This window comes from Gymnogyps californianus, chromosome 1 (genome assembly GCF_018139145.2).
Source record: "Gymnogyps californianus isolate 813 chromosome 1, ASM1813914v2, whole genome shotgun sequence".
Classification (NCBI taxonomy): Eukaryota; Metazoa; Chordata; class Aves; order Accipitriformes; family Cathartidae; genus Gymnogyps; species Gymnogyps californianus.
Window position 1 is genome coordinate 3779668 of NC_059471.1, and position 24828 is coordinate 3804495.

Sequence of the window (24828 nt, forward strand, 5' to 3'; positions counted from 1 at the left end):
TGGATCCCAAGAGAAGTCCACTAGAGATATTAGAGGAAATATTTTTGCAGAAATCCACTCGTGCACACAAAGGTGGAGAAGGAAATGGCACAAAGCTCTCAAACACTACTTTGCTTGCTCTTGTACTAGTTACAGAATCCACAGCAGCACAGACTCCGGCATAAACATTAGCCACTCATGTACATACCCTGGGCTCCAGGCAGCTTGACATGCCTGCCCATGCTCCAAATACACCTCCGATGTCTTTGTAGTTCAGTCTGCACTGCCAAGCACAGAGCCAGGCGACAGAGATTTCAATGTGATAGCACTATTTCAACAAAAGCTCAAGCGCAGCCCCAGTTTCCTCTAAAAATGAAAGGCTTCAGTGAGACAATTCATGTGATTAAAGCTACACAAAGCCTTGAGTCTCTTGCTGGGTCACGATCCAGCTGATTCTAAGAATCTGCATGCAGGCTGCTTACCCAGAAATTAACCTACTGCCTTGGAAAGCGTTGCTTAATTTAGAAGAGTGATTACTTACAGCACCTGCTGCTAGCCTCACAGACTTTGATATGCCAGCTTCTCCAAAATTAATGCTAAGTCTTCTAAAATTATTTATATAAGTAATTAAGGAAAGAACTAAAAAAAGAGTGCTAAATGTATAACATAACAATCAGCCGGTTTATCAGCAGCAATTGAAACTGTAATTTCCAAAGCAAATAGCATGAGTTAAGGCAGTCTGAGCTGAAGTCACACAGTCGGTCCTTGTGGGAGACTCACATCCTCAGCCAGGCATGACAGAAAACACATTGCACAGGCTACGCACACCAAATCATATATGTGCATGACATCACCACCTCGGGAGAAGCTCCACACAGCAGGATAACCTTTGCAAAAGAGGTCTCCTGGCTTTAAAGCCACATTACCTGTAGGCTTTAAATCTAAAGCCAAACGCACAGTAGCCTTGTCATACAAGTGTAGTGCCTCTTGCAGTAATTGAGTGCTGAGGTCAGCAGGCAATGGAGGGAGGAAGAGAAGGGAAGAAAGGAGGACTAAGGAACAGGCTCAGTTCTCAAGGCCTTAGTCCTTCTCCAGAAGTTTCTGTTCACATCTACATATGGGGACTCAAAATAAGTCCATGGCCCTCATGGGATACACCCACGAGTGCTGAGGGAGCTGGCAGATGTCATTGTGAGGCCAGTCTCAATAATTTTTGATCAACCATGGTGACTGGGAGAAGTGCCCATAGACTGGAGGAAAGCAAATGTCGCTCCTAATCTTCAAGAAGGAGGACCCAGGGAACTACAGGTGGGCCTACAGGAACTTCATAAAGTTCAACAAGGAGAAGTGCAAAGTCCTGCACCCGGGGAGGAACAACCCCAGACACCTATATATGCTGGGGGTCACCCAGCTGGAAAGCAGCTTGGCAGAAAAGGGTATGGGGGTCCTGGTGGACACCAAATTGAACATGAGCCAGCAATGGGTCCTTGCAGCCACGAAAGCCAATGGTATCCTGGGCTGCATTAGACAAAGTATTGGCAGCAGCTCAAGGAGGCGATCCTTCCCCTCTACTCAGCACTGGTGAGGCCACACCTGGAGTGCTGGGTCCGGTGTTGGGCTCCCCTGTACGAGACACACGGACATCCTGGAGAGAGTCTAGCAAAGGGCCATGAAGATGCTGAGGAGACTGGAGCATCTCTCCTATGATGAAAGGTTGACAGAGCTGGGACTGTTCAGCCTAGAGAAGAAAAGGCTCAGGGGGATCTCATCAATGTATATAAATACCTGCAGGGAGGGTGCAAAGCTAATGGAGCCAGGCTCTTGCCAGTGGTGCCCAGTGCCAGGACCAGAGGCAATGGGCACAAACTGAAACACAGGAGGGTCCCTCTGAACATCAGGAAACACCTTTTTACTGTGAAGGTGACCGAACGCTGGCATAGAGTGCCCAAGAGAGGTTGCAGAGTCTCCATCCTTGGAGATACTTAACAGCCATCTGGACATGGTCCTGGGAAACTGGCTCTGGGTGGCCCTGCTTGAGCACAGGGGGTTGGACCAGATGACCTCTGGAGGTCCCTTCCAACCTCAACCAGTCTGTGATTCTGTGAAGACACGTACCTAAAGGTGTACAGGCATCAAAAAGAGCCCTTCCAATGGTTTCAAGAGGCAGTGCAAACCTTTCAGTTATTTGTAACTATCAAATGCACGGTTTTATTCTGTTTGAAAAACAATGACATTTCAGTAATGGTAACTGAGATGTTGGATGCTTCCTTCCAGGGGAGGGAAGAGTTCAGAATTAAACATGGAACCCTTTACCACACAGGTCTGTCTTAGAGAAGAGTTGGCCCATTCGCTCATGTGCACAGAAGTTGGAAGCAATTCAAATTTGGGGGCTTATTTCTGTTCCTAATCAAGACAGAGGTTATTTGCAAAAATTCAGCTGGGATCTTAAAGCCTCCTTCATGCTTTCAGAAAGACTTTTTCAACAGCTTGAAAACATCTAACAGACTATGCCTGCTTTCTCCCCTGACCCATATATATCAAGCCATAAAAGCTGCAAGCAGCCTATACAAAAAGGTTTGTCTTTTAGGAGGTGGAACAAAGAACATAACATTCCTGTCTGAGTGCAACGAAAACAGTTTGAACAAGGTTTCAAAAGGTTGCAGTCATTACAGCCTCCCAGAACTAGAGGCACCCAGTTGCAATTCAAGCTACGCAGCTCATCTCTTTCAAGCCCAAAACCTTGGCTAAGTTTGCAGGTCTTTCGGGGACACTAAGCAAAGTACCGGAGTGCCTCAGCTCCAGACACTGGCTGTCTCTGAAGCCAAAGAAAACAAAGTAAAACTCAAAGTACTGAGGTTTAGGAGATCTGTGCAAGCAAAATCTCACTTCACCCATCACTTTACAGCTGTACAGCAGTCCAGAAAGCATCACACTTCATATTATTCCTTAGGACGTTCTTATTTCTTTGCTTATGGCTTACGTATTCAAGCATCTTCTAATCTGTGCAGCTTTCAAAAAGAACCACCTATCTGCTGTTTCTCTACACAATGAATTAACAAAGCCTTGGAATAAAGAAATACCCTGAAATTGTTTTGGAAGGGAAAATGAGGAAGAGTTTTTGCAGAAAAGGACAATACTCCTCCCCCCCACCCTGGCCAACTCTTCCTGCCTATACTAGAAGCTCATAAAATTTCAGGATCTTTTTCGAAATTTTAAGCAATGCACAGAAAACCATCCCTCCATAAAACACTACTCAGTGACAAAATGTTACTAATGTGGGTGAAGGAACAACTTCTGCTGGGTAACACAGAATACCTGAAAGTGCACAATAGCTCCGCTACCTGTGTATAAACTGAGGACACAGTTTTGAGTTGAGAAAGGTCACGCAAGTTTACAGCGGAGGAGAAACATCATGTGGGTTTCCAGACTTCTGTCCTGCTCTGCTTCTGGGTTTTCTGTTTCCACCCTCCAACCCTCTGCTAATATTGCAAGCGACTCCAGAGCAAGGCACAGAGCGGGGATCTGCCGGCTGGGGCAGGCTGCCAGGCAGAAACTGCTGGGTCTGGTACCACACTCAGAATGGCAACAGCACCGAGAGCAGAGCAGGAGCTGGCAGCGCTCTGCCATCCTTACCCATCTCCTGTGCAACTTCCCCAGTCGGGGACATCGGCACTGCTCACTAGGTTTTTCCTTTCCTCCTGAACGAACCTCACAGGTTTGTTCCTGGTTCAAACTATGAAGTGATTACAACACTTTACCCTACTCCCTGTAGGGCACAAGTGGCATGAAGCAGAGATTTGGATCACTGCTCCTGGCACAGTTATGGTGCTCTTGTTCTGACCACCTATACCAGGGATGGGATTTTCATTTCAGACCTCTCTCTGGAAAACCATTTCATCATCAGGAATTTCTCTAGTTTCTGCACTCTGAGGTGCTTAAAGCCCTCAGCACATCCTCTCAGATTTACATGACTGACACTGACCTTGTTCCTTGCTTCCCCCACCTGACACCAGGCTGAATCTCTGTTGACCTCCACTAGAAGCACACGCTCCAACCTGCAAACTCACCCCACAGCAAAGCACATCCAAGCTGTGACACGACCATCAGATTCCTTTCTGTCTAAAGTGCACTTGTTTACATTGCTCTGCTGAATGGCTGAAGAACATCTATTCCAACCAGCTTATCTTTGCCCCACCTCCTTGCTGATCTGCTCCTCCAAAGTGCTTCCTCCTTTCATAGGAGACTGATGGCAGATGCCCGATGCCCATCAGCTGTGTACAACTGCAAAGCCACAGCATCACCAGTTACTTCCCATCAATTTTAAGTCCTAAACACTTTTCAGATCGATGGCATGAACTGCCACTTCAATAAAATGTTAGGAGTTGAGCATCAAAACCCTCCCTTGATTCATGTAAGATGACTATTTATTTTGACAAGAGAACTCGAATTTCAAGATGCTCTCTAGAAACAGCTCTCAGGGCAGAGAACAGAGGTATAACAAAAGCAACATGGACCTCGCTCAGAGGCATCAGTATTTGAGCCTGGCTTAACACAGTAAAAAGGAAAGGTATCTGCCCCTTATATCACTGGATGCAATAAACAGACATACCAAACCTCTCCAGGGTTTTGGCTTTGGAAAAAATAATTGCCAGCCACCACCAGGTTCAGCAGGACACCACGAGGTCACAACTGTGCAGTTTATCAACGGTTTAGCTTCTTCAACACTACACTGAGATTTTGATAACAGGGTAGTAAAATACCACCAGTACGTGAGACTTTCTGAAAGGGATGCTCACTTCAGCCACTGTAAACAAGCAGCAGATGCTAACGACATGCCAGGTTTGACTCATAAAACTCATTAGCATCTTTACAGAGTTTGTGGTTTGTTTTTTGTATTTCTCTTTGTGCACAATGAAAGAGATCCTCTTTTATTTACATGCCCTGCTTCCGGTACTGCAACAATTGAGTTCTAACACCTTTATCGCTTCTTTCTTCTTAAGAGAAAAAAAACCAACCAAACAAAAGACCATGCACACACCCTGGATTTTCCCTCCGTAATGGTACAAACATTTTACTCATCTGCTCCCTGCCCCTTTCAGGCTTTACAACTAAAATCAAATTTTAGTTGACAGCATTTAAAAAACAAAACCAAGAAATACACAACGACCTCTAAAAGGTTCGTTTGTGACTTGCAGTGCAATTTGTTTTCATTCTCAAAGACTCAGAAAACCACCTTGACCCAATCCTGCTAACACCGCTATTAAAACCAAAGCAACTCAACTGGCTGGTAGGGACGACACTTTAATCGCAATAGGCGCTTGTGTTCCAAGGAGAGGGGCGAACCGAGTGTTGCAGTATAATACCCTGGCACCAGGCATAGTGGTAGAAGTTGTCTGAGCTAGCATCAAGCCACGGCTGAAAGGGCTTGGAAGCAGATTCATATCCCATTTGGCTATTCCCACTACAGGGACAACCACCTCAGGCAGAGCTGCAGTCGCCACCCCTGTATCTGCCCAGAACCACAAACTAGTGGCCCAAAATAAAGCTATAAGGTGGCAGTCCCTTTGCATCGGTTCAATCCCTCTGGCTGTCAGCCAGCCCAGAGCAAGTCCCACAGGTAGAGAGAATCTAAGAGAGATCAGAATCAGGCCTCCCATCGGTGAGGCAACTGATTTCGCTGGCCTCTTCATCAGTCCCTCAGGGCTGTTTTCACTCTCTCATGAGAATCTGGGATATAGTTATGTAAAACAGATTCCTCGCCCTTAATTAAAATAAAGTTCACATGCACACCCTGCTGAAGGCAGCATTTAAAAAAAAAAAAAAAAAAATCACTTCTATGAGGGATAAGTCACTTATAATTAAAAAAAAAAAAATCTCAGCGCGCACACAAGGGAGTGTCAAATGCTTGCCAGCCACCTGGATAATCACTTCCTAAGAAAAGCTGCAGAAGAGAGCCCTGGGGAAAGGAAGGGTCATGCAGACTCTCTTGCAAAGGCAATGCAGGTGGGATTTGCCCTGCATGGGTGAGAGCTACAAAGCCTGTCACCAAATTCCACCTACTCTGAGGCCACAAGCACCCATTCTTCTCTACTGCGCTAGTATGCTCTTTCATCTATTTTAAAATCAAAGCTCATCTTGTTTTATCAAAACTTCCCTGGTTGTAATAGCACAGGAACTGATGGATGTTTCATATTCAGCTTTACCTGCTGACTTTATCATTTAAACCTCACCCAGGTTGCTCCCCTCCTTCCCAAAAGGAAGAGTCCCAGCCATTTTAGCTTGTCCTTGGAAGGCAGCCCATCTCTTTGACCCTTTTAGCTGCCTTTCTGCAATGCCACTGTGTCTTTCTGGAGATGTGGAGACCAGAACTGCACATCACACACAAGATGTGGGTGCATCAAGTATTTATACCAAAGCAAAATGATACCCTTCGTCCCTTTCCTGATGAAGATGGTGGCTTTTTTGGTTGCTGCTGCAGTGACGTTTCCCTCTCCTTCCTGAAAAGGGAAATCATCCCCAATTTTTTACTTCCTATTATTCATGTGGCTTTAAAACTAAAACAACCTTTCCTCCAACCTTGTAGCAGTTTAAGTTCTTGACAGAAGTTTTCTGAAAATCTAAATATATTGCATCCACTTTAACCCTTTCTTACCAACACCCCATAGAATTTCATGGGGCAGAGCAGCAGGATTTTCATTTTTTGGAGGCCACACTGACTCTTCCCCAACAGTTAATATTTATCTATGTATTCAGAGATCCTTATTACAGACCTTTCCATTCCTGGTAGCGTGACTCTCTGGTGTGCTGTTCCCAGGATTCCCTCTAGAGCCCTTTTTATAGATGGGAATTACATTGGCAAATCCTCAGTCCCCTGGCACAGCGGCCGTCTGTAGTGATAAATTATACAGCTTGGCCAGCAGTTCTGCAGTTTCACATTCAAGTTCCTCAGGACTCTTGGTTGAACACCATCCCGCTCTGGTGACTTATTAACATCTAACTAATCTATTTGGTCTAATTTTTCCTTTTGTATTTATCTCAAATTAGTTTCTCTGATCTATTGGCTACAAAAAGTGCACTTGGTGTGGGAATGTCCCCAATACCTTCAGCAGTTAAGACCTGATATTCTCTGCTATGGCTTTATCAACTCCAAGTAACCTTTTTACACCTTTGTCATCAAGCACTCCCCAAGATACTCTAATCCTAATGGATTATATCCTACCGGATATAATATTCATGTCCGGATATAAAAAGCAAAGCCGTAACGTCTTGGAAGAACAGTCCCAAGACAGACTGTTTCACCTACCTGCTGTCCCTGCTCTCCCCCTCATACCAACCTGTGCCCCGGCACGGCTGTCACCCTGCCTTTCCTTCCTGGTGGAGGTTTCAGATACCACAAAGAGATCAGTGAGATTAAACTGTGTCACCATGGTAGCCAGCTCTGCTTTAACACAGGGTGGAGATCCACGTACAAACAATGCAAGTTTGGGACAGGAGCTATTGGGGCCTAAAGTGGCGTTTCTGTCTGGGCTCCTCCTGATCGGGAAGGCTGGCACAAATGGAAAGTAACTGTTGTGCAATGTGATGACATTGATAGATGCCAGGCAATCCGAGGTGCAAACAATTGCAGATTTAAATGTTTTACCCTGACTGAAGAACTAAGGCAGGCACCTTCAATGCTGCCACACAAAGTGTTTCCGTTCCTCACCAGCACGTCCCAGTAACACAAGTTCAATGAAAATGCTCCTTTCAGATGAGGCTGTGTGTGAAACTACCTGCCTGCACAGGCACTTCAGAGTGGAGACTGAAACAGTTTCCTTCTTCCACACCTATCATTCCTTGGCATTTATACCCTTCAAGAGCCCATAAACAGTCCTGCCCTCCTCCTCATTTTATAAAAACTACACAAGTATATAGCTCTTTTATCTTCCTTTTGCGTCAATCCCTTCAGCCCCAAAGTCATTTCTGTTGCTTTCCTTCAATTTCCTCCTGTTTATCTGCTAGAAAGTAACAAGGATCAAAGGCAGCAATTACTTCAGAAAGAAAATCCCCCCACCCCTCACACTGATTAGCAACATCAGACCCAATTTTCAGAAAGATACTTAAGAGTTTTTAAAAATACTTTACCAGCTTAGGTGCCAAATCCCAACAGTTTCCGAGGGAATCAAGCGCCCACGCGCTTTCTGGATTCCCACTAGAGGCCTACCCACATCTTTTAGTGTGTAACCACATGAAACACTCCACTTTTGTTCTCAAGGTTAGGCAAGTGCTGCTAAGACAGTCCCTGAATGTTCCCACTGAAACCCATAGGCTACTGAGAGAGTTATGTCTCGAGGTTAGGGGCGGGGGGGGAAAGAAAAAAAAAAAGGGAAAAAAAGAAAGAAAGAAAAAAAAAAAAAAAAAATCCCACAGTTTTTCTTTGTTCCTTCATGCCCAGTAGATCTTACCGAATACCTGCTGCATAGTTCCTGACAACATGAAAGTTTCTCATCTTGTTTTCATCTTGGCTATGAATTCTGAGGCACAAATGTTGCCAAAGTCTTTCTGTACATATTTCAGGGTATGCAGAGATAAAGCGACGTTATGCTATACTAGAAATGTGTTTTCCTGTTCCTCCCTGTGCCTGCTGCTTCTGTGTTTGCCCTTTACACCTGCGTGACAGAAGAAAGCATACTACTTCTCCAGCGTAGTTGTGTTTTATGCTCACTGTGAGCCTTTACAGGCAGCGTTTAGGTGGAAGGTGACAAGGAATCTCAGCACCTCCATGAATAAGCCACCAAGCATTTGTACAAGAGATGACTCCTGCACTACAGCACTTTGACTATGAACTGAGGGACTGCAAGGTGGAAGGGGAACAGCAAAACAGTAGGATTATTTAATAACGTTTGTGTGACTGGCAGCAGCATTAGCAACTTAATTCTGTCTTGGATTAAAACTGTAGTTCCAGCTGGACACCAGCAAGAAGTTTGGGCCCAGCTTATAACCTGCGGGGGAAAACATCCTTTCAATTCTGAATCACCTCTTCAAGAATACAGGAATATATATAACACTTACAAGATGCAAGACATTATGCAGATAGGTGATGGGAAAATCCCAGAAGTGCTCTGCTACACTAGCAAAGGAGCCCACTAGGTGAAGCATAGAAGTCCCTACAGCATGGCAGGAATTATAAGCATTATGCCTCCACACCAAATCAAAGGAGGATCCAGAACAACACAACAACAGGAGAGGGGAGATACACATGATCCAGTTGTGATTTTCTGTCAGGCTCTTTCTCCCAAATACATTTATTAAAGACACAGAACCAGTCAGAGAGAGGAGTCAAAATCCATTTTGTACCAAGGACTTACAGAGCGTAAGCAGGTCCAGCAGGAGCTGACTGCGTAGGTGCTACAAGTTCAGAGAGCTTGGGGACAGAGGAAGGTAAGAACAAAATAACCAAAATAAAAAGCTGTATACAGTGAGTACCACAACGACAGACAGACCTTTCAAGAGTAAAAAGGCACTTACTTGTGAGCTAATCCTGAGAAGGCACCTGATCTAGCCATATGTCTTACAGTCCTTACATCCAGGTTTCAAACCCACAGACAGCTCCAGGATCTTTAGTACTACACCACAGCTACATTCACTCATATTGCTCTGTTAAGTTTTCTGCCAGGTCAGCTCACAGCCAAGCGCTGAAAAGGAAAAGCGCCCTTGCCTTTGGATGGCTGCGTGCCATGATGAGCTCAGCTGTGTCAAGCTTCACCCACTGATCGCAGCCTCCAAAAAAACTCAAGTGAAGAGCACACTCCCAGCAGGTGGAGAGAGAACCCTCCTGTCCTTTCATCATGCATTCGGTCTCCAAGAAAATGCAAGTTCAGAATTATACTTTTAATATTAATTTTGAGTTGACCACATCAAAAGGAAAACAGCTGCCAACAGCCACATCCTTGCTTTATAGTTTTGTGATGGGTGGGGGGGCTGGTTTTTGGAAAAAAAAGCAAAACACAAGCTTCTCATCTGTTAGTCAAGAAGAATGCAAAGTCAACCACAGACTCTTTCCTTCCAAATTTGTAGTTAGTTCATTAGGAATTTAGGATCAGAGCCCTCACAGAAAGGTCAAACAGTCTTTATGCTCAAACTAGCATAGGTTATGCTTTATACAGAAGCCTTTCACTGCTCACCCCATTCACATCCCAGTGAAAAGAAAAACAACACTAACAAGAGCCCCACCACAGAAGGGAAGCACATGAATTCATGAGAAAGGAGGAAGACAGACCACAGAGATCACACATGCTCATCCTATTGGATTTCAGATGATTCACCTATAGCTACAGGAAGTGCAGATGGAACAGAATCTCAAGTCTTCAAAAACAAACACAACTACACCACACGTTGGATGAGATCACCTTGTTGAAGTCACTGCTCCTCGATACTGAGCCAAAATAACAGGGTGGGATTCAAAGAGCAACTGAACATCATCAGATACGCAAGGCATCCGCTGTAATACTAAACTTAAAGCTTGATAACAGAAACAGGTATGATGTTAAGAGCAGAAAGCCACTTGCTGCTCAGGTGAGATTCTTTTAATCTCCATGACCATTACCTCCTGAACTGCACACTTATGCATTTAATGCTGCCGCATGTCAGCATGTGACGAAACATTTTTGAAACAAACAAAAAAAGCCCACACAAGCACTGTTGGTGGCATTTGGACTAGGTCCCAGGATGAATAAGTATTGGATCAGAACGCAGGAAGGGCTCTTGCAGGATGTACCTAGTATTAGAAGGGATTGGCTCTTAAAAAAAGCAAAGGGCATCTAAAATAAAATTGATGATGTGAATTAAACAAAGAAAAAAAAAAAACCAAAACATGATCCTGATGATCCCCTAATGAGCTGCAGGAGGTAAAGGAAATCAAGCTGAGATCATTTCAACATTGGCATTTTTTTAAAGTAGCCAATAACTTTAAAAGAAGACATTGCACAGAAGAAAAGACATTTTTGGTTGGACCAAGTAAATGACTAAATTCTTACAAATATGGCCAGCTCATCACTTCTGAATGTTTTTCTTTTGCAGCTCAAGGACTCCTTTCAGAGCCACACAGAACAAATTAAAAAGCTGGTACTCAAAAGTCTACAAGAAAGAGGTAATGAGATTTCTGATCATTTAACCTACCCTTGCCTTCTTCTCCTGCCCTGTCCCCCCAAATCCCCTCTTCACCATGAACAAATTGGAGACAAGTTTGGGAGGGGGACTGTTAAAATGAGCTGGCAGGACGCTGTTTCAGCAAGTATAACTTTCATGTGAAAGCCAGAAGTCCTACTATGACAGTGCAGTGAGTCACTTGATGACAAGTCATGGAGGCATTCAGATACTGTTTTTGAATTCTAACAAATGACACTGTTTTGCCTTGTCTAACTGAAGGATGTGCCTTTATTGAACCTAGAATTCAAACACCGCCTGTGACCGTCTGCCTCCATTTAAAGACAGCCTACACAGAAAGATATACTGGTTGTGTTCTACTTTCTGGCTTTCAGGAGAGCCCTGAAGGAATCTTGAGTTTTTTTGCTTTTTCTTCTTGAAGAAAGTCCTGCTTTTGCCAGCCCCACCCTCACCTCCTCAGCCTTTCTAAATGAAATCTACACATTTAAATATTTCCAGATATCTCATCAGCAAAACTGCCTGATTGATAGAGGTAGGCAACGAGTCTAAGGTTTCTTCCCCTATCCAGTCTCCATCCTCCTCCCAAGCCCTGAAGAGGCTGCTTCTTGCCGGGGTGGAGGACAAATATTTTACCTCCCTGCTGCTCATTTGTGTTTGCCTGCTATCTTCAGGATCACAGATGTATGAGGACTCAGTTTCTCATCAGTCTTAGGTAGGGGTGGCCAGGGAAAGTAAAGATGAACAATGTTTCTGTAGAAAGGCAAAAGGAAAACAAACAAACAAACAAACAAACAAGGCTTTAAGAGATATAAGTAAGGAATGGAGACAGAGAAAAGAAACCAAACAAACAGGAAGAATACAAAAGTTAGTTCCCACATACACACTGCAAGTTAAGTTTAGTATGATTGTCAGGGCTCCCAGATATGGAAAGAGAGACACTAGTCTGACATTGGAGGTTACAGATTCATCAAGATAAAGTGTCAGTTTGATTATGTTCATACTCTTAAAAATCTGGTTTAGGAACATAAGCAAGGGATTAAAGCAGGCCTGGAAAAGTAGTTCTACTCCCACTCTTTCAGAGTCTTTTGGCACTGGCCTGGTAGTGGATGAGACTCCTGCTGCTTTTTGTGAATTTGGTACAGCCTTTTTAATCATTCTCTCTGCTACCAAGGGAGTCAAAATTGCGTAGAAGAATTTATAAGACACACAAATGTAAGAGACTGCAACTTTTATCAGACAGCTTATTACCAAGACATATAGGCTGACGCAACAACAAGAAATTTGATGAGCCAGAAATTAAAAGACAGATTTTTTTATTAGATCAACATAACTGTGATATAATACTTGTCACTGGTGCTGCAGTTCCCTCTCCTTCCTCCCCTCACAACTTCTCTGGCTTTCTGTAACACTACTCAGTGAAGATTTCAGTGATTTTGGAGAATTAAATTACAATGTTAATAACTTACTATTAAGATGCAGTAGATACCCTCACTTCCCCCCCCCCTCCAAATTAGGAACTGGAGGCTCAAACCAAAGCCTCTGTGTGCTTAAATCTCATTATTTAAGTCTTCAAGGCACACTTGGATCAAATTCTGTCATTTCTCTCTACAGATAGGAGTGGGAGAAGCCTCTTTTATGTGACACAGATTTTTGCATAGCTTTCACAACTCCAGAATCTTGGAGCTTAAGAGAAAGCATCAAGCACCTTAACACACACCCACAACATGCATACATTTTACCAAAGAACATTACCAATTACTTTGATACCATCAGAAAGCGGATGGTTTTGATGAAGGCTATGCGGCATTATCACCATTCATTTCTAGGCCACTCCTTTGAGTTCAGCTCCCAAAGCTTTTCCGTTACCATCTGCAATCTGCTGCAATTGCAATGCCAGAGAAGCAACGCTGACATTGATCTCGCATCTTATTCTGAAGTGGGACTGAAGACAAGCACAATGGCAGGGCAAAACAGGGATATGAACTATAAGCTTGTGGTTAACGTTTTGTGGTTAAACAGGAGAGTTAGCTCTCCTGGGCAGTGTGGCAAGAAAATTCAATCAAACTTCTGTGGAAAAAAGAATTAGCAGTGACCACATCCATGAGAAGAGCCATCCACTTAATCATTCCAGGATCTTCGTTTTACATCTTTATCTTCCTCCAGCCTCCCTCTTGCACAGAAACTGAGTATTCCTAGAGCAATTTCTCATTTCAGCAAGAAGTGCCATGAGTCAAGTGGCTCAAACCCTCTCAAGCAAATCCTTTATTAAAGATATTATTTAACAAAGTACAATGCAATAGTAAAGCATAGAGATTCATGTTGGAAATCCAGCTTTAAATCATTTAAGGTTCCACAAGGCAATTAGATCTGTAGCCTGAAAATCACATTTCTGTATTATGGAGGCCATACACGTATTTCTGAAGCATTAGGAAAAACGTGACACTTTTCCTTTTTATGAACCAACGTTCCCTTTCACAAACTTGTTCCTTAAGTTCCTGAGTTTGAGTCGAAGGGTTTCCCCTCTATGTGCTTTGTTTTCAAACAGATTTGTCTGATTTGCTAAAAATTAGCCAGAATGTGAATATCTGCCTTTTAATTTTTGACCCTACCTACAGCAACATTAGTCCAATTATACACTAATGTGGACCACTCTCAATTAAAGCAACTTTTTAGTACATAATACTATGACTACGTCTTCTAGTCTATTAAAAACAATGGCCTATTAAAAACAATGTTTTACTAAATAAAACACAGACCAACTGGGGCTCCACTAAGAGTTAACGCATTCTGTGGTTTGCAAAGGAAAATGACATTAAAATTTGTCTTGAGTGAGGTATTCCTGAAAGGATAAGGACACATAAATTGTTCTATTTCCAGAAGAACTGCAAAATGTAATGGGAGTTCTATAATTGAGTGTCTTATTAATTTTAATGAACTAATCAATATTGCATTTCAAATCTTGATGTGTCCGTTTGCTGCTAATTCCTTTTTGTGCTGTGCACTCCCTGGTCTTTGCAGCTGTTACCTGACTGTTAAATCTACCTTCTATTATGAAGGGACACCAGAGTTCAGACTCAGGTGAGCAGTTTAATGAACTAGAAAAGCAAAGGATAGATTACGAGCCTGGCTTCATCTTTTTTTTCCCTCCTCTACCTCAACACACGCTGGGGTTACAGAGCTCAGTAATGGCCTCAAACACACGCTGCACCTTACACAGAGGTTAGCACAGGGCCTTGAACTGAAATGAATCTAACAGCTTCAGTAGTATAGACAGGATTGGGAAAGGGGGGTTCGAATATTCTTCCTTTCTGCTGCTGAAGGAAATCAGTTTTTCCTTCATCCCAAACAAGTCTGAACTACAGAGGCACATGAATTCTACATTCAGCTGTGACTTCTAGCCTCTCCAAAGCACGACTGAAATAAGATGTTCTTGAAATACCTACTAAAGGCAAATGATAGATTCATCCTGGCACAAAGCCTATAAGCTGCACTTTCTGGTGAAACTGCATAATGTTCACTTACAGATAGCTGGGGAAATTAAATCCAAGTTTTACAAAAGGAATCACTTCTCTACACTTTCTACAGAGGAGTTTGGGTTAAGTGGCCAAGCCACTCATATTTTAAGATCAGCAGAGAATGTGCGTTTGGGAATACGTAGGTGCAGAAAATAATCTATATTGGAAATTCTTTATGCTAAAGAAGTGATAAGGTATTTCACATTACACTAAGCTTTCTATATGTAAATGAGGAGAAAAACCACATGAAGCAAGCCACAGTTCAAATAAAAATATTTCTCACTCCAGCTCCTATTTCATGAATAGAACATAAGCCCTGAGAAATGGGCTTTGTCTTGTACGAGGCATCATCTAAAATACTTGTGTGCCACTTACAGTCATTAAGAAAACTGACAGTTCAAAGCCCTAATGATGCTTAGAGAAAGTAACTCAAAGTCCCAAAGTGGTGCTGTGACACCTTAGCAAGCCAGTCTGTCAAACTGTGTCCCCACCTTTTGTATTTGATTTTCCTTCCTCTGCTGCCATCTGTAAAGTCATCAAATGCCATCAGCTATAAACCACGGACGACACACTGTACCTACATGCATCAAGCTCCTAAGAGCAGGAGACAATGCCTTAAGGTAAACTTGGACGACTCCCCCTGCCCCAAAACCACACACAGTATGAACAGTAATTATTTTCCTCCCCCATTCTCCATTTAGATTACAGGTATGGACTGACTTTATGGAAAAAGAAGAGAACAAAAAGCATGAAACACAGCTTCATGCCCCACTTGCACGCAGCACGTACTTGCCACTTGACTTTCTTGTAGTCCCACAGCTACAGGCCCACCTAGATCAAGGAGATGCTTGCAGCTAGATGTCATATACTTCAAGGCAGCCACAATATATTACGTACATGGTAACTGGGATCACAAAGGGCTATTGTAGGAGAAATTATTTCTTTTCAGAAAGTACATTTGGTTACTATGTCTGCAGTCTTCTGATTTGGCCTGATTTTCCCAAATTAGGACCTTTCTTCTATCCCATTAACCTTTTTTTTCTCCTCCTTTTTTTAAACCTAAGATGATAAAAGGATGCTTGCTTTGCCACCACTTTACTTCACTGATTCTAGACAGGAAGTAGGAAATAGAACGACTTTAAGGCAGTTATATCAGCTTAAGAGTGAAATAAACTAGCTATATAGCAGGTCCAAAGAGCACAGACTGCAAGAAGGAAAGAAACCATGGAAGGAAAGTTATTGTTTAACCTACATCTCAGACTAGATGCAAGAGATGGAGAAAGGCCATTGTTAACTATACGACTGGAAGCTGGAACACTTGGATTGCCATTCTAGAGCCTAGACAATTCACCAGAAGTATATTAGTACATAAACCAGAACCGAATACTTCCACTTTTTCTTCAAATTCCCCTGGAAATGCACTTAATCAGATGGCTTTTTTGTTTCCCCTTCCCCCACCCCAACAAACGAGTGCTAAAATGAAGGCAGCTTGTGAAAGCTATGCTACTACAGTGCTATTGCCAGTGGATGTGTTAGCAATGCTGCCTGCCTGCATCCCCACAGCGAGAGGAGTAAGTGAAACTCCTCTCAGCTACCTGTTGACATGTACAACACAATGCATGGGAGATAGGGGAGATCAGGGTGACTACAAAGAGGAATCAGCATTTTTAGAGTGCAACTCTCTGACCCATTTTAAAACGCCTATTGGAGGACGATACGTACCACATCCTAAAAGGGCCTTTTCCTCTCTGCTGATCATACTGGGAGCCTGGGGAGACTTGTTCAGCTCTGAGCATCCATGTTTTCATCAAGTGAATCCTGTGAAGGGCCCTGAAACCATGACACGCACCCCACTGCCACGTGTTGAAAAGGAGACAGAGTGTGGGAGGACCCAAAGACTCCCTACAGCTCTGAGGATGTGCCTGAGGAGGGACAGGACAAAAGTAAGCTTCCTCCCCTGCACAAAGCCATCGCCAGTGGCAGCACTGAGTGTTACCCCTCACAGCCATAACATCCACGTCTACACGTGCTGCGTGCAGCCGCACCCAAGTTCAGGAATTTCAAGCTTGGCCTTAAGTTTCAGTAAAAACTTGGTTAGCATAAGCAGCGTCACACATTTTTAAGCTATTCATTCCTAAAGAGCATCACATGCCTTATGCTCAGAAGGGAAGAACTGATCACAGTGATTTATGTGCCACATGAGTGAGCATCTGCTGACAGTCCCAGTTCTGCTGCCACCAAAGGGAATGGACCCAGCCATTCCCATCTCTGGGAACAGGGGTGCAAAGCAGTTCCTCCCAGGCGAGAGCTGTGCAAGTGCATGAGTCACACACTAGACAAATTATTTTCTCCGTAAGAGCAAGCCCTCAGTATCAAGCAGAACATGTCTACATTCTCCCCCTTCCTATACAGGCCAAGGCATCAGGCTGAGAAAATGAGTTCAGCTCCTTGCCAGGCATAGAAAAAGGCTCTTTCACACAATGCGATTCTGGCACACAATATTCTTTTGCCTTTCCATAGAGGTAAAAAGCCAACAAGAGATATTCTTGTACCTGTCAAAGGGCTAACGATTGACTAGGCTTTAAAGAAATATGACTTTTGTTTTTAGTTGCCTGGTTTCAGTCTGTTTCTTGCACCTCCTCACAAAGAGTGGTCAGATTCTTTACAAAGTCTATTTGCTTCTGTTATCTTCTGTTGACAGGATGAACTGTAAACCGAGATCACTTTAAGGGTGGAGCTCTGGATCATTTCTGTATTTTGCTACTGAGAAAAGTCTACTTCGGCTCTAGGTGGTTCTCTACACTCTTAAGAATATAAGGGAACTGGACCATAACAACTAGCTTTTGAAACTACAAAACTTCCCACACTGAGGAAGCGAGACAGGTGCACAAAAGGGAGAAAGAAGGAAAGAAGCCACACTGCAGCTCACTCATATTTAAAAAAGAAAAAAACCAACCCAAAACACTAGTTAGCAAACTAGGTGAAATTCATGCACTTGTAGTCAAAGCTGAGAGAAAAGGTCTGCACAGACCTGGAAAAGGATACACAAGAATCAGCAGTAATCAAACAGTTCTTTGACCTCTCAGGCAAAAAGAGCTAGCATCAGTTTTTAATCCAGTGCAAGCAAGGCAGTCAAAACCACAATAAACAAGCAATATATTTTCACTTGTGGAAGTTATGCTGGACTTGTCACACATTTCTTCCAATATCCCTGTGATGCAGCAAAAGCATGAACCAAAAGCCTTACATTTCCCTACTCGTTTTTTTCTGGGCAACATCCAGAGCACATAATATTCCCTAAAACCAGTCAAAGCACTCCCGCTGTCATGCTACAAGAGCATTTTCCTCTTCAATTTTATTTTTGGCTTTCATTTCCAAGTCAAAGAATGGTAGTTATATCATCCCATTTAAAGAAGCTGGTCCCTCCCCACAGGACTCAGAAAGACTAAATACCCACCCAGCTTATCAGTCTCCAGTCTTAGACTCCAGCTTTGTTATACAGTACAGCCAAGAACAAATTCTGTCCCGTGGCACACGACAGGGGCAACCCACAGTTAAACAGATTCAGTATTTAGACACATTTAAATTTCCACCCTACCTTCCGTTCTCCGTGCAGAGATGAGCTTTACTTCTCTGACTTATCCACAGAAAACGCACAGGGAAAAGCAATCTCTAAGCATCCAGCGGACACACACACACAAACTGCTCCACAAGGAGGAGTTTTTCCAGCCTTATCCTAAAAAGCTGCGAGCAAGATTAACACACCCACACTAAGAGATGTTAGAGCAGCAGACGGGAAGATGCTCCCTGCTTTGCCAGGTAATGTGTGCAACACCAGGAAACTCCAGGTATGGAGAAGGGGGAGGTAGTTCAGTGAAAGGCATCTGTGAGTCACTGTACAAAGAGTAATTGCAAGCAAAGAGAACAAACACTCTTCCGTCTGTGCCCAACACAGCCATTTCACCCAACTACAATACCCGCTTTCACTTTGAAAAGCTTGGCTAACTAAACAGCTTTTACAGTTGTTCTTCCATATATCTCTCTCTCATACTTAAATCACTGCATAAAGTACATGCCTTACAGCCGGTAACAGGTCCCCAGCAAGGAGCCTGGTTTTGACATCTATTTATAAATCTTGTTCCTGAAGAAAAACTCCTGGAGGTAATGTCGGAATAAGGATCAAGTAACGCTCAGCAGGAGCAGATGCACCATGACACACACACGGATGGAGCCAGCTATTCCCAACAATCATGAATTTTAAGCCCTCTGGATAACAAAAGCAGCAAGAATAGGGATTGCAGGCATGGGAGAGCTGTGGATTGGGGCACTTCCATGCACAGTGGAAGAGAGAAGCGCTACTGCCCCTGAGGGCTCGTCCTGCCGGTGCTGCCTCTCCTTCGGGCTCCCAGGAGCATTCAAGAGCACCCAGCGGTGCCACCCATCTCACGATGTCCCCTCACTGCTACCCACTCCCCAAGCAGAAGCCCCTGCTTTGAGCGGGGGGCTGGATTAGAGACCTCCTGAGGTCCCTTCCAATCTGAATTATCCCACTATCAGAAGTTCAGCTTTGCTTTTAAGTACTTCAATAGCAAAAAGCCACGGTTTCATACACACACGCTCCCACCTCTCCATCCCTGCGCACCAGACACACAAAGCCCGGGGCTGCATCGCCCCATCGCCCAGCAAGGGTCCAGCTCCTCAATTCTTTGTGTTTGCCCAAAGCACCCGCCCCTCCAGCCGAAGCCAGGACGGGGTGCTCAGCAGAAACTCTGGGCTGAGCCCCGATTCCCACCCCAACCTCTGCCCCGGGACCTCAAGCACGCGGCCCCAAACGGCTCCCCGTTTGCAAAGCCCGGGGGCTGAAGACAACTCCCTTTGTTAAATGAATGAGCCGGGGAGGCAGGAGGAGGGAGGCAGGAGGAGGGAGCCAGGCTCGGTACCCCCCTCCTAAAAGAAAAGAAAAAAAAAGGGGGGGGGGGGGAAACCCGGCCGCTCAACCGCTTTGCAAACTTCCCGGCTACAAAACAACAAGCGAGGAAATCCCCTTCCCCGGCCCGGCGGGACTCACCTTCCGCCCGCCGCAAGGTGCTGCCCAGCTCTCCGCCCGGCTGGCCGCCCTACCCGCTCCCCACACCGCCCTCCAGCCGCCCCTATTGTCGGCCCGGCACCGCCTCCCTTCACCCTCCCCGCCTTGCCGCTGCCATTGGCTCCGGGGGGCCCGCCCCGCCGCCCCCCTGCCGCCAAGGTGGGCAGCCGGGCACAGCGGGGCAGGAGCCGGCGAGAGGGGCAGGACCTTCCCGCTTCGTTCGGGAATGGAGCGGCGGGGGGGGGGGAGCCTCCGCTGGGTCGCAGCATCGCAGCCGAGTGCCCAGGGTGAAAAGTTTTGGGGGGGGGGGGGGGGGGGTGTACCTTCCCGGTGCAGCCGATCTGGAGCCCGGAGCTTGCTTCGCCTCTCTGCTGCCTCGGGAAATCCGTGGGCTGTGCCTCAGCCTTGCTGCAGCTGCAGGCTTGCTGCCCGGAGCCCGGCACTTTTGCAGGGCAGAGGGAGGGAGCGGCGTTGGCCTGGGACGTAAAAGTCTTTCGTGATCACGCCATCAACGGAGCTACAACGCGGGGAGTGGATCACCGGCAATTACAGCCTTGGCGTGCAACACTGTAATGACTTTATTTCTGTGATTCGTATCACACCGTGCTATCGCAGAGCCGGCTCTGTTGTGCTAGGGACTGTGTGCATGCAGATCCAAAAAAGGCAAGAATAAAATGGGCTCTACCCTGCTTCTGTGTTGCACACGCAGAGACTTCTATACCTTATATTGCAGGGATATGGGTGTTTGCTCTCCCCGTGATCCAAAGCTCGCTGGAAACTTGTCACCCTGGTTAAAAGGAGTTTTTGGCTCAGCGCTTGTGCGCTGCTGAGAGAGAAAAAGAGGAGGGATTTGATCGCACAGACGTACAGCTGCATCGCTCTCAAGAACAGAGCATGGGCATGGTGAGGTTGTGTACTTGGAACACGCTGTCTAGACATACAAAAGTAAAGTGATAAGTGAAGCAGGTAGATACAGACAAAAGGGAGACAAATAATACAGGTCACCACCCCAGACCTGCCTTTCATACTGAGACAGCATGCCCATATACAACAGATCAAGACAGCACTGCCAGTCTTGCCCTCCCCCTTGTACCAACGTTTATCAGTTCTCGTGATAAGTCTGTTCAGGACTTAAAACAGCAGAAAATTAACCCTGCAAAAATAAACAAATGGAGGAAGTGAGAATGCGAGCCTGGGACTGGTAGGGAGAGTGGGACTGCAACGGAGCTCGTTTCAATCAGCTTAACCTGTTGTGGAATTGCACGCTTAGAATTACTTCCCTCTGTTGGATACATTTAAAATTGGATTCAAAACCACACACCCCGACAGACTGTGTGAACTCCCCTGGAGCACGGTGCGTCCATAGTCTGTCATCTGGTTGCAACATAAAGGTGCTTATGTCAGTACAGGGCAGTATATCAGTCACTTCAAAGGCAGCCACGACCAGCCTGTATCAAGAATCCCACAGTTACATCGGAGCTGTGCTTATGTGATTGCTGCAGGGGGGGGGAACTGAGGAGAAAACTGTGCAGCTCAGCTTGAATGCCAGATCCATGAAGGGGGCACCATCAAAGCTGGAGTTAAAACTGAACAGTTACCCTTCAGCCCTGAACTGACACCTGAAGAGGAACTTCCTTTTGTACCACACTCAAAATCACAAAGCCTTTTCAGAAACACGGATGCACTCCGATAATCTAAAAAATAAATCTTGAAGCCAGGCAAGAGATTGGTCCAAAATACTCATAAACATGCCTTGTTTGACAAGATATTTTACCAAATACATTCATTCAACCACTTGGAGAATGGCTGCATAAAGTAACTGCAGTGGTTGGCCTAAGGCCTGGTCCGTATACAGCTGGTGTATTGCTCTAACAGCCCCTGCTATAGCTGCATTTTTATCTGTATAAAGGTACTTAAAGCAGCATGAAATAACCAGGACTTTAATTATAGGTGCTTTTAAAGCCACTTCAAGATGAAAAAGACTTTACCTACACACAGGTTAACTGAGTTCAGAAATTGTTTCAATTAAATCTTCGTATATTCACTGCCAAGGGATCTCACCAAAACATTCAGAACTGTATTCTTACATTTCGTTATTATCCTACTCTGTAGTAATGCGGACTCCTAAAGAGATATCCTGAAGGGATATCCTGGGATTACGGTACTTACAGTTTTCTGAATTTACCCAAATTTCAAGACCCCTTTGTCTGAAACTATTGCTGGATATTTCACAGGGAGCTCCCAAACAAAAGGAGGGAGAGGCATTTGGGATGTCCATGCCCAATGTCAGAATGGGATATAGAGCTACCGCTGCAAACCAGAGTTTGGTACTTGAGAAAGGAATGAGCGAAATGTAGATCATTTTATTTGCGTTCTAAGCATTCAGAGCAGAGAAAGTGCTCAGGGGATTTTCAGGGAAAGGATCCATCTTGCCTTGTACTCAGGATAAAGTCAGATGGCCCCTTTCCAGTGTGGGGGGAAAAGGGGATTTCTTACACCTCAAAAGGGTCTCTTGTGTTCTGTGGGAAGAAGCCTGGCACCAGGCCCCAGCCTCAAAGACCAACTCTGTTGAACAATCGATTTTACAGTGATCGTGTAAGAACCGCATTTTCCTCCCCTTTAGACGTACAGCAGAACGAGCAGTCCAGCTGCCGTAGGGCATAGCCTGACGATTTCGTCTTTGTCAGCAGTACCAGTATCAATAGTTCTTACCCTGCTGTGCATCTCTGCTCCTGAGCTACTCCCTGCACTATGCCAGCACAGCTATTTCTGCAGCTATGTAATGGAAGGGATCAAGGAACTGGTCCACCTAAGATTTTTCCTGGGTGTTTTTCAGCCAGTTCAAATCCCCAGATATCTTGGCTGACACAATGCAGGGGGAACACAAAAGCATGTGAAATCACAGAAGCTAAATCTCAGCTGAGGGACAGTAGCTTGTTATGACGTACCAACTTAGTCACCTGCAACCATCCGTCCACTCCTTTAATCTGCTCTAGCAATTAGAGACAAATTGGCCTCAGCCTACAAGGAAGAAACCAGAGTTCATGAATGACTTGAAAACTAATTACAAGTCTCTAAGTCTTAGTAGTCAGGCAAGGATTAGAAAAAGACAAAAAGAAAAAAGGAGTCCTGTAGTCATACAATACACAGTTACAAAGTTCCTCAGCTAAAGAACTCACTGCAAAGATGCAGAAACAGCAAGCAGCGGCAAGAAAAACTGAAGGTGATGGTGGGTCAGCATACTACTGCCTGGAGGTTTCTCACCCAGTAAATCAGAAGTCAGTCCAGCAAAATAATGTTGTTATATTGGTGTGAAGCGATGAAGAAGACAGACTATGATTCATCACTGTCCTACATATCGTATAAGCTTGTACAGCTCTGCAAAATGTACGTAAACCACGTCCAAATCAAACTATCTCTTTTCATTCTACTTTGTCCAGATAACACAACAGACTAAAGCAGTGCGGAATGTGTTTCTGGACACAAATCTGTGATGCACAAGAGTAAATGTTTTCTCTAAACAAACACACAAAAGCACATCAGCAACAATCTTTCATTTTCTCATAAGTTTTAGGGTATTCTAGTGCCAGGAAAGCAAAGTAGCAAAATAGCAAGGGGGCCAGAACACCTGACTGGTGGAGAGCAGCACCTGGTTCCTATCTTACATATCCTGATGTTGATAGTGTGTAATACCCATCACAAAGGAAGCTAGAATCAGCTCCAAAATGTATGCAAGTAGCACATTACATCTGGTGCATATTTAACATGGACATGCACTTCCTACAATCCTGGAGAAAGGTTTGCTAAGATTTCTCTGCCTAGAATGAATTCAAACACAGGGGTAAGAACCAGGGTCACCATTTTAGCAAAGCTGGCTCTGGATTACACTTGTTTGTTCTTAGCACTGTCTGTGGTTTTATCAACTGAAGTCGAAAATCCAGCTTATACACTACCATTTCTCAGTATTCGGCTATATCCAGTTGTTTCATTCTGGATAAATGGTTAGAGCGTCACACTGGACACGTTCCCACTTGCCACTTGGTCCTCCATTTCTGTATCGAGAAGCTCACAGTAAAGAGTCAGGATCTGTCTGGTACAGGTATAAGAGTAATTACAACCTGGGACATTTTTTTGATGCTTAAATCCCAAATCATTCAGGTTCTCCTTAAGGGTTACTTTCTTGTTGGTTAAGTTACCCTATAGTTGATTGAAAACTCAGAGGAATCATCGTGCCATTCCAATTTTAAATCATCTCTTACCGCTTCATTGAAGTCCTGGAATCTGGCAAAACCTCTGGTGATGAATACACTTTTACATTCCAGATCTCCTTTAGCCAGGAAATTGCACAGAGACAGCTAAGAGCACTCAGTGCTTCGGTGAGCAGTCAGCAAGTCAGGGTGAATACTAGGGAAGCCACAAGTGACTGATTCTGGAAGCCTTGTTTATCTCTGGAAGTCATAAAATACAGATGGGTAATGGCTTAACAATGAGGTCAGTCTTTGATTCATTAGCTAACAGCTGAATCTAAGCACATATATCCCAGTTTTGAGGCATGCTGCTAATTCAAGCTTAAAAAGATGGGGGGAGTTTTACCCTGCCCTGTAAGTTTCTGTGGAGCTGTACTGGATCCTGGTTTTGACTTAGATTTTGTATGTTTTCTCCATGATGTAAAGAGTTTTGTTTCTTGAAAAAATATGACTAGCCGCTGGTAATCTTAGGTAAAAAACATATTCAAATGCCATAAGCTTTTTTTTTTTGGGGGGGGGGGGGGGGGGGTAGGGCATAAGCTTCAAACACATTGGGTCAGCCACTGGAGCTATGCGAATTCACACCAGGATCTGACTATTTGCATTTTAATCCTACATTGTGCAAGAATCTGTGGAGATGAGTGCCATAACAGAAAAGCCTGCCTTCAGATATTAAAAACAGTCTTGACATGCTCCAAAAGCAGGCATGAAACTAGTCAGAATTTCCTCTTTTAATCTCCCAACCACAGTTGTAGCTATACTTCCCTGCATCAGAACTTCCCTCTGCCTGCAGTCCAAAAAGCCCCTATCCATCCCTGCCCCTATTCTTCCCCAGCTCTTTTTTGAAACATCTAGT

General features: G+C 44.5%; 1 protein-coding gene across 1 annotated transcript in view; it reads right to left on the minus strand.

The window, feature by feature from the left end:
- The window catches only part of PAK1 (p21 (RAC1) activated kinase 1), a 79342-nt gene extending 55321 nt beyond the window's left edge, over positions 1-24021 (minus strand). Inside the window, exon 1 of the mRNA XM_050893074.1 lies at positions 23985-24021. The gene's annotated coding sequence lies outside the window, so the exon portion shown is untranslated. The remainder of the gene's footprint in view (positions 1-23984) is intronic.
- Positions 24022-24828: the final 807 nt, after the last annotated feature.